At 36.9% G+C, this 15,356-nt stretch overlaps 1 long non-coding RNA gene across 9 annotated transcripts in view; it reads left to right on the top strand.

The window, feature by feature from the left end:
• Positions 1–15,356, top strand: part of LOC144281158 (uncharacterized) — a 366,474-nt gene that overhangs the window by 149,435 nt on the left and 201,683 nt on the right. For 2 of the 9 annotated variants that reach the window (XR_013349641.1, XR_013349637.1), the window contains one exon: positions 14,175–14,291. The exons of 6 other annotated variants lie outside the window; for them this stretch is intronic. This is a non-coding gene — a long non-coding RNA (uncharacterized LOC144281158). Of the gene's footprint in view, positions 1–3,769; positions 3,920–14,174; positions 14,292–15,356 lie in introns of all 9 variants that reach the window. One more of the 9 variants, XR_013349636.1, reaches the window with a different exon arrangement.

The following is a 15,356-nucleotide window of genomic DNA, read 5'->3' as shown; positions in this document are numbered from 1 at the left end:
ATATTGCCATATAATTACAATTACTGCTGTTAGTAATAATAATGAAATAGGAATATAATCATGTCCACAAAAAAGAAATAATCCCCCCGTTCTGCTGCCCAAGATATGAATGATTTCAGAGCTATATGCAGTGGTGTGTTTGGGGATTTGACCTAACAAAGGCAGAACCAGCTGTGTGGAGTGAACAAAGAGGAAGCATCTCACTCCTATTTGAGACAAAATGACAGGGTATGTTGTCATAGGTCATGTTGTCTTTTCTGTTCTGAACACAGATGAAACTTATAAATGGCAGCACTACCTGAGACAGAAATTAATTTAAAAAATCATAAGTGTATAGATTTTCTGTAGAAAATTTTCTTGGCTTTGTTCCAAATTCTATTACATTTCAGTATCCCTATTCAGATAGTAAGAATATATCATAATAATATAATAGAAACCCTGCTGATTAATCACTATTACTACTCCCAAATGGGTGTGATGTCATTACACTGAGGTACAGTAAGATGTCAGGGTGTGGGGATGGGAAGGGATAGTCTACAGATATGTACAGTCACTTATCAAGGAAGAATATTTGATATTGCTCTGGGTTTCTGCCTTTATAGTGTTTTGCTAAGTGTTCCTTTCTTTTTATGTTGTTAACTATAAGAAAGAGACTCTCCTTCCATTGTCTTTTTTTTTTTTTTTTTTTTTTTAACCACAGCTAAAGCATAGATTTTGGAAAAGCTATGTAAATGTACTGGTTTTAGTTTATACTGAATATTGCTTGAATGATATGGGCAATAATTGTGCACACTAATAAAAGGTAAATGGGTAGGTGGGTCAAGGAGTCGTAAAGATGCATGTTTATAAACGGTGCAAGCTTAAATGATGTATATTTTGGGATGATGTGGATATGATCCCACAAAGGTTTTACTAGAGTCACACTACTCCACACTATACTGTTCCACAGCACCCTGTTCAGTACCACACAATGTCCTGCCATCTTACCATCTAGCGATATAAATAGGTCAAAGGACAGGGTCTTTGCCTTTTCTGTCTTTCTCTTTATTGGATTAGAGTCCAAATATAAGTCCTTTTGATAATTCTCCAGGCTAAAATACACATTTGATTTTTGTAGCATTGAATAGTCTCATGAGAGTCAGGTTTCTCATGAATCTATCAAAACAAACAAAAGTAATCTTGCATTTGCCTCCAGTAGGGAGAAGGGGCTCCTCCACAGACATAGTTGTCTACTCTCCTCCAGTGTGGAAACTACCATTATCAGGACTTTAAAATATATATATATATATATAGCAGAAAGCCCTCCTCAGTGATGCTCACTCCTACTTAGAGCTTATGAATTTACCATCCAGCATCTTTTCCCAGTCAGCTTTTCATCTCAGAATTTCTCCAGTTTAGGAGTCTTGATTTCTGTCTTCTCTGTTTTACTTTTCACTTGTTTGGGGGGTTTAGAAGTAATATTACAGTAAAGTAATTATTCTCCAAACAATGTGAGAAGAAAGAAAATTACTGTGTCCAACTATAGAATTAGATAATGGAATTAGATTCTTAGTTTTTCTCATCAACAATTGCTACTTACATGCCATTCTGAAAGATACCAACAAAATTTAACTTCATTGTTTCTGGTTTTCTTCTCACTTGCTAAAGAAGGAAGAGACTAGTGAAGGTGAGGTTGCAATCCTAGACCTCTCTCTAGTTGGACAGAATGGAAGACTGAGGCATGTACTAAGTTTTCCCTAACACAGGAGCTCAGGAGCCTCTCCTGGCTCCTCAAGCAGACCTTGTGAGCACTTGCCATTTGTGCCACAATGCCATACAGGTGATGGGGACACAATGTTCACCTCAAGGCAGCTGACAAAGACTGACACTGACATGGTCACTGGCTCCAGATGACATGCCTAGGATTAGAACACAACACCTGACACTATCAATGGGGTCCTGTGCTGGGGAAGAGCTGGAATCCAGGCTCGCTAACTGGGAGGTGAGCTCATCACCTATTCAGCATTTTTCTTGGCTGAGCCCAACTGTAAGAAGGACCTGCGCCACAATAAGCAGACATTCTCATTTGGATTTTATCCCCAGCTGTCACCTGCCTCCATACTCCTGTGGCTCAGAAGCAAAGTGTCTGCATGGAGCTTCATCCTTTGTTTTGCTCCTTTAGTTTTACTGGACTTGTTTTACCCTTCATGATGTCTTCAAAGGAGAATGACTATCTGACATATATTTTATATCCTAAACTATAAATAATAATTGATAATAATTTCATATTTAATAACTTTACATATGTATCTTATTGTAATTATAATTGTAAAAATTGATTTAATTTTTCAGTAATCTTCAAGCCTTATTTGCATCACAACTTGTGTGACTGTCCTTTAGCATTTAAAAACAATATATAGTACACACATATAAATATATATGCACAAATCTATAACATACATACACATATATGTAATATGTATTTATAATACATATAAATACTACACACTTATATGTATGTGTATATATAATGCATAATACATATACATACACACATGTGCACATATGTGTGGTGTGTGTGTGTGTATAAGCTGTCTACATATCTGATTAAATGAACCAAGTATTTCTTGGGAGAAAACACTGAAGGGTCACAAAGGGATGAGAAAAATTATCATTGTTGTGTAGCATATTTAATGAGGGAAATAGAAATGCTCTAACTTAGAAGTATTAAAATAATTCCAGTGAAGCAATGGTTTGAAGTCACAATAATTTCCTTTCCTCCCCCTTGGGTCATTGAGGTGAATTAAGAATGTTCACCATGTAGATATTGTAACATTTTCCGTGGTTTCTGACTCTGCTTCTTCCATCAGGAGCTTCTTTGCTTAGACTGATGCCTGAGCCAGAGCTCTCCAAATCTAAACTTGTTCCTAACATGTTTCTGCCTTTCCTTTAATATCTCATCTATAGGAAAACTTAATGCTCATCACAGTACCTGGTATATGGCAAGCTTTGACAAATGTTTGTTGATTGAATAATTGCTGATTATTCTTACTGTAGCTTATATCTTTGGGCCATTTTTTGGCCTTAGTCACTGCTGCAATATTAGTTAATTCTTTATATTAAGATTATTTTTATCTCAAAAATACAAGATCATTTTTATCTGATAAGTATGTAGAAGATATTGTTTAAGAAAATTTCTAGGAAACTCATTAAATGCTTAAAGCCAACTAGTTTTTTAAATATCTAAACCCTTTCTTTTCTTCCCTTGCCTTCCCTTTTTTATTTTCCTTTTTTCTCCCCTATTTTCTTTTCTTTCAAGGCTAGGGATATCAGGCTTTGTCATCTGAGGAATAACTTTGTCCCTTTGTTTGAATAATTCTAAATTTTATTTTTTTATGTGTGGTTTAACTGGATTTCAAAGTCATAATTAAATTTTGACATAAGTTAAAAGTTTAATTTGGTATCCCAAACTGCTTTCTTGATATATAGAAACTTGCCTGCAATTTAGGCAAAATCTTTTTATAAAGAGTGGCACGCAAAATTAATTAGTGTTCACCTTATTTCCAAGCTAAGTTGTGACAGCTACTCACCCTGGGAAGCCCCAGGAAATAGAAGACAACTGTCTCTAGGCAGAGGCCTGGGGCCCATGATTAACTTTTGTCTTTGAATTTAATTTTTTTTTCTGAATATAGAAGCAACAGGATGTATGTAGGCTGAAGTGCAGTTTAATGATTGAAAAAAACTGGAAGCATCACTTTGCCTACACACAATCCTGTTTGTCTTTTTGCAGCAAATTGTACCACCCCTTCCATAAAGGTTTCCCAGCATTCCTTGCTCATTGTGGTGCTCTCCTCAGGAGTCCTTGGAACCTGTGGTCTCTAGTATGCAATCCAGCCCTCAGCCCTCAGATGACCTGCAGAATGATCAACCACTCTTTCAGGTGGGGTCCCTTCCCTCCTAATGACAGTGAACTCACTGAAGGCAGGGTTTAGTTGTTGTCGTCTTTTTTTCCTTCTTCTTTTTTAACTTTCTAAATCTGGCCAAGAGCCTTATGCATAACTAGGCACAATATAAATATTCAGTACATATTTTCTAACTGGCTTTTCCAGAATGTTTATCAGGAGAGGTGGGGGCAGGAGACATAGGAATGTGAAAGGCTTTGAAAAGAGAATTGTAGGGCAGGGTCTAGAACCCATGAGCAGTTTTGTTATTTGTTTTCAGGTGAAAATACTATAATGACTTACTAAGGCGTGTGTGTTCATTGTATTGTGTTCCTAGTAATGTGTCACCTGGCAGCAAGCTTTAGAATGGGACCATTGAACAATATATTGGATTTTCACTTAGTGGAAGGTGCAAGGATTCTATCTTTTTAGTTTCTCACATTCTGGGTCAATGGACTTAAAAGAGACATCAGTAGTCCCAAGGGACAATTTCTGCTTCAATCTTATAAGAACCTGGAGATAGTCTCTTAACATCAGCTTTCCTCCATTTGAGGAGGCTAAATAAGAATGATGTTTGCGGGGTATCAGGTGCTTGCCCTCCTGCAACTCATAGTGTTCTTAGAGAATCTATCCTCAGGCTCAAATTGTTTAGAGATTGACATAAGACTTATGGAGTTAGAGTTAAAAATGGTGGCTCTACTTTTAGCATATAAGCCCGTTCCCAAAATGTGAAGCTTACTATGGTGTGCAGTGTCCTGCCCAGAAGTCTGCCTTGATGTAGCCCAGGAGCAGCACTGGACAGATGGCTCCTTTGATCCAAACATATAAGTAGTTCCTCTATTGATTATAAGACAGCTAATTTTGCCTTACTGTATTAACACAAAATATATGCTATATGTCTGGTGATAGAACAAGACAGTGCCTCTCACAATGTCATCCCAGAACATTAGTTGACACACTGAGATTCAATGGAATCTCAGTGTAGGGAAGAAGAGAATGAGGTTTTGTGGCTCATGTTGTAGATCCATTTGTATAAGCGATTAAGCAATTGTATAAAAAGAAAAGTGTGAATCAATATGTCCAAGATAACTTAGATCAGAGCTCCTATCTCTATGTCTTTTCAGTTAATGCTATGTCTGAAAATACTGGAGGCAGACTAATTACATTTTCATTTGGCCCAAAGTTAGGAGGTTCAATTTATTAAGCTGTTTGACAGACAGGGTTCGAATAATCTTGCCAAAGTAGAATAACAGGCCCAAACATACAAAAATCATAAATATTTACTTAGTATCTACTATTTGCTAGACACCAAAGAAAGTGTTGCACATGTATTATCTCAAAAAAATACTATGTACTATGTATCAAAAAAGCTACAAAGGAACTTCTGATTTCCTGCCCAGTATGTAAGAAGCTTGGAAGTCACCATTTCATTCTAACAACAAGTAAAAAGCAGAACAAACTGAAAATTCAATGACTCTAGATCCCTAAGAGAAGTGAGGTCCTAGGGCAAGCTGCCGTCCCCCAGACTGGAGACATGGGCAGGCAAATACAAAAAATCACAACTTGCCATGAACTGAAACCTCCTTGGGAACCAGTGCTGGAATATGAAAACTGAACTGTTAAGTCCTTATTTTGAAATATAGCAAATCATTCTCTTCTTCTTAACAAGATCTGGCCTTGGGAGAAACTATTTAGCCAGGGCTTAAGCTACTAGGGTTTTATCAGAGTCTCAATGATATGGAGGGGGACAGTAGCCAACTCCAACCCACTCTACCCATCCTGTTCCACTTAAAGTAAGAAAAACTGAGAAACACTCTAGAAGTGCACAGTCTAGAGGCATAGCCTCACTAAAAGACTGAAACCTGATAGGACCCTAGAATGCTTCCCCTCCCACCACATCACTAAAATCCTATTTATAGAAGTTTCTTTTATCCTCTGTACTATGTCCAGCTATCAAGAGCCTGTAAAAATATTTTGCTCATTTTATTAGGTTGATTTTTATTTTTGAGTTATAAGAATATTTTATATATTCTTTGAAAAAGTCCTTGCCATATATTTTGGGGGAAAAGTATGGATTAGGTATATTACAAGAACAACCAATTAATGGATCATAAAACTGAGGTCCAGAAAAGTGATGTAACTTGCCCAAGATCACATAGCTAGTAAGTGGCAGAGCCAGGATTTGAATCTGACTAGTTAAGCGACCTACTATATAAAGTGTTAGGTTAATATAGCTTTATATTACCTTATACATACCTTAATATATGCTTTATATTTGAGGTAAAATGAGTAACTGCTGTTTAAGACTGGGAAAATGTAAATGCTAATATTCATGAGAAAGGGCTTTCAGATTTCAATAACTTTAAGGTCAACCTGAACCAAAGGCATAAGATGGCTATTTGAAAAATCAAATGTAAATCTCAGCTACATAATATCTAGCTCAAGGGAAACAATAATTCCACCTTACCCATTTGGGGTAGTATTTATTTTTAAAAAGAGTCCTTAAAATACATCATGTCCAGAAGAAGACAATAATAAGATTTATGAAGGCCCTGGAACACATTGCCAAATTAATTCAACAGTATTAATTGATTACCCTGTAATAGGTATTATGCCATGATACTGAACAAAACAGTACATATCTTAAGAAGCCTTGAGGTTCAAGCAATTTTGAGTATTTATCCCAAAGAAGGAACCTGAGAGTAGAATAAAATGTGATTCAGTTACCAAAACAGTGAAGTTCATGGTCTGTGTCACATATTATGTTCGAGGGTAGTGATGTAGGGATGGATAAATACAACACAATGAGGAGATCACAGTCTCAAGGAGATCCCAGTCTAGTGGATGGGAGATGTACCATATACTCAACCGCGATAGGATGAATAATATACTAGTAAAATATACAGTGGGCTACCACACTATAGGACACAGCAGAAGTCAACAGAAGTGCTTTTGTTTGAGGAGGACCACAGAAGGGGGTCACTTGATAGCTTTCTGCAAATATGTTAGGAGCTACTATTTGGCAAAAGAAACAGATTTGTTGGGATCCCTGGGTGGCGCAGCGGTTTAGCGCCTGCCTTTGGCCTGGGGCGCGATCCTGGAGACCCGGGATCGAATCCCACATCGGGCTCCCGGTGCATGGAGCCTGCTTCTCCCTCTGCCTGTGTCTCTGCCTCTCTCTCTCTCTCTCTGTGTGACTATCATAAATAAATAAAAAACAAAAAAACTTAAAAAAAAAAAAAAAAAGAAACAGATTTGTTAAACAAATGAACAAAGCCCACCAGAAGAGCATAAACATTTGGAAATCACAGAATAGAACTTCTATTAATAGGTAAACTTTTTTTTTTCTAGCAGTAAAAGATGAGACAATAGATTACCCTAAAAAAAGAGTGAATTCCATACCACTGAACCTATCCTAGCAGAGTTCAGCCTGTCACCTGGCATGGGTATTGTGGCCCAGATTCCTGCCTTGGTGAAAAGTTGAGCTAAGTGAATTTTAAGGTCACTCCAAATTCTGAGAATCTATTATTGGCATAAGCAGCTTCCTAAATTGGAAAGCTGCTTACAGGAAATGTTGATTTGGTTTGTTCTTTAGATATTTTAAAGCATTAGCTTTTTTCCTGACTTAAACCTAGCATAAGTCTTATGAGTAAGACCTTTCACCTATATCTTTATATTATCTGGTTTGAGCTTATTTTAGGACTATATCCTGTTAATTGTCCTGTAAATAAAGAAATTGTTATTGTCTAATGACCAAACACTCTAAGAGACCAGAGCCACAGATGTGGAATTATAGTTTCTAACTAAAGTAGCATGGATTTCCCAACTTTCAACCTTGAAAAGGGCAAAACACTTTTTACTTAGTCCTGTAAATCTGTGATCTGGAAATCCTACAACATGTCAGCTGGGAACATCCCATACTTTCCTGGGGAGATTTCCTTTAATCCAGATTATTGAAAAAGTGTTTATATTCTTTCATATTTATATTCCTTCATTCTTTCTCAGCATTGTGGGGTTCCTCTCTTTTTGAGTAGGGGAAAGTACAATGCACCAGGATTCAGGAATGCTGGATTCAGTTCTTTGCTTTGTCACTTAATACCCATAAAAATGCTTGGAGATTGAGATTCCTCTCCTATGCATTGTGACAGATGCATCCAGTTAGTACTTTCTAGATATCAGATAAAAGATATCTGACTTTTTAATTTTTTTTTTTTTTTTTTCTGAGAAACTATCCATTGTGGAGCCTCTGCTTCAGGGAGTCTAATTCAGTAGATCTTGAGTAGGTTTAGGAAATGATATTTTTTTAAAGTTTCTCCAAGGATCCTGATGGTAGAGCCAAATTTGGGAACCAGATAAGATGATTTCTAAGTTCCTTTTCAGTTCTAAAAGTCTATGAGTTTATGATTCTGTTTTGCTCTCTTCAAAACTTTAGTGATTTTATACAGACATATATATATCTTAAAAAGAAAAGGCTTTTACGCACCGCAGCCCATGTGGAAAAATTCAATTCACTTGTGATTATAGGCAACATCATTTTATTTTAACAATTTCCCTTTCTAATGCTGTTCAGGTAGTTTGAAGAAGTGTCCAAAAAATGAAAAAGCTGAGAGGAATTAAATAAACATTTAGCCAAGTCAGTGTACAACCTCCCCCCTCCCTTCTGCCCACCCTTCTAATTTCTTCCCTTCTTTCTGGTCTCAAACATTTAAGCAACACATAAGAGAAAAACGTTCTCCCATAAGCCTATTTCTGAAATGATTCTATTTTTAAACACTGCAGTTCATCTCAATTGTGCTCAAATTCAATTCACTTGTGATTGTGTGCTATATTATTTTCTTTATCAATTTCTCCCCAGACTCAGTGGGGCAGTGATTGAAATTTGAAAGCTTGTGGGGGAATAAAGTCCAAAACAGTATTGAGGAAAATGTGTCTTGAGTCTGTTGGCTGCAAGGAGCCCTTGCTTTCCCTCAACACCCAATCCACTTTCATCCACAGTCTCTTGATAAACACCATCCAGCCAAAGTCACTTAAAAAATAAATTTAAATTGATTCTTCCATCATCAAAAGAGTTCTTTTCTCCCTAGCCTTAAAACATTTTATTTTCTATTGTTGCATCATGTGCTTAATGCTTTGGCTAAGATTGCCTTGCTTTTGGTTGCTAAATCTTTGCTGTGCTTTTAGGTGAGGTCAGCGTGTATCCATCTAAGGCATTAGAAATGTTGGCTGTTGGCATCTTCTTGGAATGGAAAGATAACACTTATTCTGTTCCCAAACTAGCTTGGCCTTTGAAGACAATGAGAACTTATTTAAAACATAACAACCCTTGTTAAGTATCATATTTGTGAACCTTGTGATATCTAATTGTTAATTACATTCTAATTTCTCCCACCCACAATTCAGCCGAAAAACAATCACCAAGTATGTTAGGGGTAATAAAAGGAACAGGAATTAATAAGACCATGGTCCAATACCAGTGTAAGGATGTCTGGGATCCTATGTTCATGTGTGCTGCCCACAAGAGAATTTTCTCACTCATGTCCAGGACCCCTCATCTGTACCTCTTCTGGTACGGTCTCCATGTTTGCCTGTGACCTCCTCATTATATGCTTTCCTAGCCTATTGTTTTGTATGCCATTATTTTTAAAATACTGGTTTCTCTGTCATTGGCCACTTGAGTTTACTTATACTAATTTGAGCATTGGAGTTGGAAGAGAGTACAACGATTTATTGAAGCACAAGAGATTGATTGGGTAGAGTATAAGAGGCTGGAAAGTAGAGTTTCTCCCAAACATGTTGAACACATCCAGATCTTCATTCAAAATGTGACCTTTCATCCGTATCCCTGATCACCCAGCTCTGCTCATGAATTTCTTTTCTCTTTCCTCTACCACTTAATAAAAATATTATTTTTAAGCCCTTTCTCCAAAGTCTGCCTCCTCCAAGAAATCTTCTCTGACCACATCCATTTCTACTCAATGTATACTTCCCTTGTGCTGTTATTTCTTCTCATACTACTTAATGTTTCTAGTATGTATGTCATGCTAAACAGACTAGACTCCATGCCCCTGCATGGCCAAACTATATCCTAACCTTCTTGTCACTGCCTGGCACAGAGTTAACACAGGCCAGTGGTTCAAGCAGCATTTGTCAAATGTAAAGTGGTAATAACAATTTGTCAAACACTTACATGCTAAGCACATTACACATAACAACTCCATGAGTTAAATACCATGACTATTCCAATTTTAAAAATGCAGAAATTGAGAAATTTGATGGTTTAAACAGTGTGCCAACATATCCAGAACTGGGATATGAAGTTGGGTTCTATCTCAGAGAGCAAATATCCTATTATGTGATGAGGTTTCTTTCCAGGGCTTTGCTCTGCGATTTATTCGTTTATTTCTTCTCTGTTTCTAATCACCATAATCACCCTCTTGAGAGTAGGATGGAAAGTGATATTTTATGGTTAAAAAAAGATGTGTAAGGGCTAGAAATTCTCCATGGAAGAGCTGATAGGGGATTGATGCTGGGAATAAGGAGTGAATAAAGTCACACGATACAGTTAGCTGAGGCACCTGGATTCCAAGTGATTTAATTCCATAATGATGATAGTATTTCTCAAACACGGAAGAGGTATCAAAGGTGGAGTCTTCACTTCCAGTATCACAAATGGAATAAGAAACTATGGAGTTTATTAATGCTGTCTTATTAGGTCACCCACCTGGGCCCACTTGACACCCAAATCTACTCCAACCCCTTCTGCTTTCATAGCAGAGGAAGGGATGTCAGTACTTCCCCTCTCATGGATTTACATAATTGTAAAGCATCAATGATGCCATTGCTTTTTCAAAATGATTGTTGGAAAGTGATTAGCTACTACAAGTCCCAGAATAAAATACATCTGTATATTTCCTGCCTTTACAAATGCCTGAGAACAAACAATGGACTGGAGAAGCATGAGAGAAGCAGGCAAACATCTGCTATATCAATAGCCCTTACACAATTACCCTCCTTCCTTAGAAGGCAAACCTTAAATGACCCAAAGCAAGAACTTTATTCATAAAAAGACTCAAAGGAGACAGTGTTTAAAAAGCACTTTCAAAATTATAAGAAACTGTCCAAATGTGAGCTATATTGTTTAAACAGTTTATTAAAAGACCCCCCTGCCCCCGCACTTAGGGTCTTCAGTATTTCTGGGGTAGTAAAAATATAAAGGAAGGTGCCTGTGGTTTCAACATACATCGGAAAGACCTTAGACTTATTAAAGTAGGAAGGAAAAAAATACATGAAGGAAAGATCCTAATCTTTGATTATCACTGGAATGATCTGTGCATTGAACAAACCTCTGAAATGTTCTCTACAGTCCTTTGACATTGCAGCCTCTTATCAGAGTCTTTCCTATTTAAATTTTGGAGTTTGGGTCATAGAGACAACCCAGTCTCAGGAAAGTAAACATTCTCTCCTACTCCCGACAGTGTTCCCCCACAGGGAACTCAGGTGCATATATTAGTGTGGAGCCTAGAGAGGGCTGGTGGGACAGGGGTGAGGAATGTAAATAACAGGAGCATATAAAAATGTTGCCCTTCTACAGTTCTAAACTCTTACTGTGGTGGCCAGGAAAGAATTATGATATCCCCTGAGTGATCTAAAAACATTAAGGATATGTAGTTACTAGTTACTTTCTAAAGCAACTTCCTCATGGTATACAGAGATGTGGATTGTATACCCACACACTCAGCTAATATTTATATAGCCCTTGTGCCAGATACTTGGGAGTGTATTTTCAAAATATTGAGAATAGTATGGGTCCCAGTTGAAACTAAAAGTTTAACAGAAATGGGGATTGCTTCAGTGATTTATTGCAACATAAACCACGTCCCAAACCTAATGGCTCCAAACAATGATCATTTATAATCTCTCACAATTCTGTCTCTGACTGGGCTCAGCTAGGCAATTCTTCTGATGTATGTGGTATTGGGTGGGGCTTCTCCTGAAGGCACAATGGGATTGTAATGTCCAGGATAACTAAATCCTATGGCTAGAAGTTGGTGCAGCCATCACATAGAACTCAGCTGGGCTGTCACTCAAAGCTCCTTGATTCTCCTCCTTTTGGCATCTACATGGATTAAGCTCCACACAGCATGATGACTGGGATTCCAGTAGAATTCTAACTATAAGAAGGTGGAAGCGGAACATCACTTTAAGGCATAGCCTCAGAAATTTATGCTGGCACTTCTGTTGTTTCAGGGAATCACAGGACCAGACAAGATTAAAAGTAAAGGGAAATAGACCACATTTTTTTGTGTGTGATTAGAGGTAAAACAAACCAACAACCATAAAACCAAATACAGTATGACTGTCTTTAATCACCATGCAGGAAGAAGTTCATACCAGGGATGAACCTTAGAAAAGAAAGTGCCTTATCAGCAAATCATTGATCACTGTGTGTAGTGGTTTGGGGTGGATGGTTGGGTGGGTGTGGGGGGCATTTTATCTTAACTTCTTACATATTCCATAAGGAATTTTAAAGGCAGTGAAAATTCAGTGTCCATGTGTAAAAATCCAAACTGTGTAGGCTCCATTTATAGAGAAAGCCAAGATATTCTGTTCCCTCATCCCTGTGGGCTTATGGTTGGGCACCTTGAGGGCTGTGGCTCTCCTCTAGCTTTGCTTCCATGCCAAGTCTCTAGGCAGTGCCTCCATCATCAAGGGCAAGGGGATCCTGTTCATAAGGGATGATATTGATCCTAGCACAGGTATTGCAGAAAACTTGAAATAAATATCTCAATTTTCATTTTCCTAATTTTAGTTCTTTCTATTCTTAACTCCTTATTTGACATGAAGATCATGTTCCCAATTCCTTATAATACTAGTCCTTGTATAAGACCTTGTATACTCTAAGAGCTTAGTCAATACTTTTTGATTGATTGAATGTATGTGTACTTTTAAATCCAAAGAACAGTTTTCTACTTTCATTTTTGTGATGTCTTTGATTATTTTTGACAATACATACAGAATCCATGGTAGAAATAAGTCAAAAATCCACAGTTTTGTTTATGTACATGTTCAGTTTGTTTTCCTTAGATACAGCATCAATTTTTCCATAGCTATTACGAGCTATAACTACCTCCCTCAGCACTGGCCCAAAGCTGTACTATTGGTTATAAGGAGAATGTGGTATGAATAAGAATGATTGGCGGGACTCAAAATGCCACAGTAGAATGTTTATGTCATCTTTGTATTCAAAGGAATGGATATATATTCAAAGGAATACATAGTCATATATGTATGCATGGTGATAGATAGATATTTACATAATGTCTTGAGGATAATGATAATCCAGGAAATATTTGTTAAATTATTTGAACTGAACTACTTATTTGCTTTCAGTTAACTCACATCACAAGAAAGGTGATTAACCTCTGACTCAAGAATTAGCGTACTGAGCTTTGGTCCCATTTCTTACTCTGAATAAATCATAAAGAAATGCCTCACTTGTCCATAGGTCATGTTTCCAGTCACCCTATCCACACAAAGCAGTTGAAATTAGTTAAACAGATTTCTACGAAGCAAAAGAGCTTTCACAAATCATATGCCCTTTTGCCTTTAGGTGAGATACAATACTACCTTCAAAACAGAGGAAACTTAATATGGCTAGTAATGTTAAGCCTCTTAGGAGAGATCATTAGAAGTAATGGAACAGTGAGGGCTTTGGTATATGGACAATGCAGTATAGTGGTTAAAATCTGTGGTAACACGATGCATAAGTGGAAATTCCAAGTCCAAATTTGTTTTACCTCTATGGCCTCAATTTCCTCATATGTGAAATGGGGATACTTCACAGGGTTTGTACAGTCTTTACTTCACATGGCAGAGCACCATGAAACAGAACAAACCAAATTACACTTATTTATATGAAAAAGTCATGTATATTAAATAGATAATTTTCTAATAATATTAGAAAAATTAGTTATCTGTCTATATATCTACATTTCTGTGTTTTATGTTAAACCTGGCAGAAAAAAAACTACTAATTCTGCAATTCCAATGACATGCAAACAAGATGCATAAATTCAGCTCATCTCTGAGCTCCATAGAGAAGGTTATATCATAAAATGCACAGAGATGCATTCAGACAGATATACTCAGGTACCCATGCACATGCATGAAATTGTTACCATCTCAGGAAGTATGGAAATAAGGAGCCTAGAAACTTTTGTTTACTCATGAGTTTTGTTTATTTTCTGCAAACAGAATAATGATTGAAGAGAGGAACTTTCACTGTTCTCCCTGTCTGAAATTCTAAAGCCTGGAGGCCATCCAAGTTCTCCTTTTAGGTTTTGACAGTTATTTGAGAAGTGGCATAGGAGGGTAAGTAATCACAGCAGATTCTAAGGAAGGAAGCACCACCTGAATTGCTATTCGAAGATAGTAAACAGGATTCTGGCAACTTCTGAGATTCAGATAACTTCTAAGAGAGTAAACTCAAGACTGAGGTGGGATATGTAGCCCTGTTCTGTGTGCTTCACTCTGTTGTGTTGTTGACCAATTTATTCTTTTCTCTTTGAAGAGTATGTACAGTTTCTAGCTCTTGAACTAGGTTATTTTAGGCTGCAAGGTTGCAGAATGGGTTAATGAAGAACTTTCATAGGGTTGGAGAATCAAGGTTGGATTGGGACAGAGATGAATGTAAGCTTGGATGGTAAAACTCAGAGGTCAGGATTAGTGTAGTTACTGGACATTCTGTATCATTGGTGTGTTCAGCATTTCTGCTAATGTAATTGGCAGATCTCTATAAGGAAAAGTCCCAAGTTATGACCTTAGTCTAGACTCTATATCTGTACTTTTCAATATCATTGCACTAGCCAAGTGCACCATTCAGCACTTGAAATGTGGCTAGTCCAAATGTGTATAACTGTTAAGTGTAAAATGCATACCAGAGTTCAAAGATTTAGTATGGATAATAAAACATCTATTACTAATTTTTATATAGTTTGCATGTTGAAATGACAATACTTTGGATATTTAGGGCTACCAAATTATTAAAATCAATTTTTTTTTTTATATTTCAGTGTGGCTACCAGAAATTGTAAAGTTACAGATGTGGCTTACATTGTATTTGTGTAGAATATTGCTGTTCTACATAGTGGTAGACTCAAAATATAGATAAGACTTATCCAGCCAGCTAATGAGTCTACTAACTTGTCACATCTCTTCCAGGAACCTGTTTGCCCAATTGTAGCATACGGAATTTTGGTAGTCGATAGGAAAAATGTTAGAATTTGAGAAGGGAAGTAAGAAGAGTAGATAGAGAAAGAAGTAGTAAAGTGGGTAAGATAAGCAGCTATCAAATATTCACCCCTCCTACACACATATGTACATATGTATATATTTATAATACAACTATATGATTGTATATATACACATTTATATTAC

The sequence above is a fragment of the Canis aureus genome, chromosome 12, assembly GCF_053574225.1.
Source record: "Canis aureus isolate CA01 chromosome 12, VMU_Caureus_v.1.0, whole genome shotgun sequence".
Lineage (NCBI taxonomy): Eukaryota > Metazoa > Chordata > Mammalia > Carnivora > Canidae > Canis > Canis aureus.
The sequence above is the reverse complement of the archived record's forward strand: the minus strand, read 5'-3'. Positions and strand labels throughout refer to the sequence as shown.